Source organism: Humulus lupulus, chromosome 6 (assembly GCF_963169125.1).
Source record: "Humulus lupulus chromosome 6, drHumLupu1.1, whole genome shotgun sequence".
Classification (NCBI taxonomy): domain Eukaryota; kingdom Viridiplantae; phylum Streptophyta; class Magnoliopsida; order Rosales; family Cannabaceae; genus Humulus; species Humulus lupulus.
In genome coordinates, this window is record NC_084798.1 from 40,595,546 (window position 1) to 40,597,833 (window position 2,288).

The following is a 2,288-nucleotide window of genomic DNA, read 5'->3' on the forward strand; positions in this document are numbered from 1 at the left end:
ACGCTTAGTATTGGGACCAATTGTGTAATATTACAAATGGTAGAAACCGATATGTCTAGAAAGATTGGTTGTTAAATAAGGTTTGTGATAGCATTACCCTCCACACTTACCTGGGAACCTTGGGGAGTTTTGTCTAGGCAAGTGTGGGCCTAAAGTGGTACCTTGGCAACCTTCCCAATTGGCCTGGGAACATTTCGAGCATCTACCTTTGCACTATTACATTGTTGAACTTATTACTATAAGAAAACAAGCTTGTTTTGTCAAAATAAGCAATTTCACTCTGCTTAAAGCTTGTTTGGTCGAAAAGGTTGACTTGTGATCCACCATACTTACTCAGTAACCTCAGGGAGTTCTAGTAAGGCGTTGGAGATCACCCAAAAACCTCCAAATCTACTTGGGAACAAGTTTAACAAAAAAAAATCAATAAAAAAAAAAAAGAGACATAAAATAAATCTAATTCTGATTTCCGAGAGTAGATGAATCATCACGAAACTTCCAGTGACACTTCTTCCAATTCATCTGCCACTCCTACCGGAACTCCTTCCACCAATCCTGCTTCTCCACAAACTTTCGTTGATAATAACTCATTCGCAATGGCTCGCAATGATGAAATCCAACCAAGAACTCTCAATGACTACCTCCATCCTACTTGCACTTCCATGCCTTCATGCATTATCTTCCCTCCTAATATGCCCGCATTAGACTTTAAACCTGGCATGATTCAACTCTTGCCTACATTTCATGGAATGGAAAATGAAAGCCCATACGTGCATATCAGAGAATTCGAGGAGGTGGTAGCCACGTTCTATAACCGAGCCAAAAATGCCGATGTTGTGCGACTGAAGTTCTTCCCTTTCTCCTTGAAGGACAAAGCCAAAAGCTGGTTGTACTCTTTGAGACCTAGGTCGATTGGAACATGGGAGGAGATGACCAAATCTTTCTTTCTGAAACACTTCCCCAGCCATAAGACCAACAATCTAAAACGACAGATTTCCACATTTTCCCAAAAAGACAACGAAACGTTCTATCAAGTCTGGGAAAGATTCAAAGATCTATAAAATCAGTACCCGCACCATGGCTATGAGAACTGGCGCTTGGTCAGTTACTTCTATGAAGGCCTCACTAGTCGTGAGCACCAGTTTGTAGAAATGCTATGCAATGGTGAATTCCTCGAAAAAGAGCCAGACGATGCTCTTGAATATCTCGAAGAAACTGCAAAAAAGTCTCACACCTGGATTGGTCCAAATGCTACTGACAGCACCAACCGACACAAACCATCTGGGACTTATCAACTTTGAGAAGAGGATAGTGTTAAGGCCTAACTCGAAGCTTTGAAAAAGCAGTTTGAGGTCAACCTTGCTTTGTTTGTGGAGGGACAGAGCACTTAGCTAAGGACTACTTAGCTTTGAATGAAATGAGGGGGGTTTATGAGGAGCAATGCAATGCCTTAGGGGCATATAACAAGCCAATCTCTCATACGTACAACCCTGGTTGGAGAAACCACCCAAATTTCATTTGGAGAGATTCCAACCAAGCTCAATCGTCTGGAGGCCAATGGAGAAATGAGCAAAAAGTTCAACCATCAAAGGCGTATTCTAAACCTCATTACAATGCTCATCCACAACGAAATTCTCCCGAGAATACTCTTCATGCATTCATGGAGGAACAATCCAAATTGAATCGACAAATGATGGAAGGAATCAAGGAAATGAAATGTCAATTCTCAAAATTGACTGAATCTTTGGCCATTCCGGAAAAAGGCAAACTCCCTTCCCAACCAAAATTCAATGTTCAAGGCCAACACATGGCCCAATCTTTAAATTCTAATGATCAAAATGTCAAGGAAGTAAATGCCATCACGACGAGAAGCGGTAAAACTTTGCCAGACCCACCCATAAAATCCAACTCTCCAAGTATTCCAAAAGTCATTCCTAAAAATTCACCACTCAATGCCACTCCAAAGGTACCATTTCCCCAGGCTTTGAAACCTGTTGGGAAACTTCCTGATAACCGAGCTGAAATCCTTGATCACTTGACACAAGTGAAGATTGATATTCCTTTGCTTCACATCATAAAACAAGTGCCCGCTTATGCCAAAATCATCAAGGATCTATGCATCGCAAAAAGGAAGCATCATGTCAAGAAGACTGCTTTCTTGACTGAGCAAGTGAGTGCAGTGATTGAACAAAAGGCACCGCCAAAATACAAAGATCCCGGTTGTCCCACCATTTCTTGCCAAGTTGGGACCCATGAAGTCAGCCATGCCTTACTCTATATACTCACAACTC

At 41.7% G+C, this 2,288-nt stretch overlaps 1 non-coding gene across 1 annotated transcript; it reads right to left on the reverse strand.

Moving 5' to 3' along the window:
* Positions 1–974: 974 nt before the first annotated feature.
* Positions 975–1,081, reverse strand: LOC133787734 (small nucleolar RNA R71). Its single transcript, XR_009872736.1, has one exon. It is a non-coding gene; the product is annotated as a small nucleolar RNA R71 (small nucleolar RNA).
* Between the last annotated feature and the right edge of the window lie 1,207 nt (positions 1,082–2,288).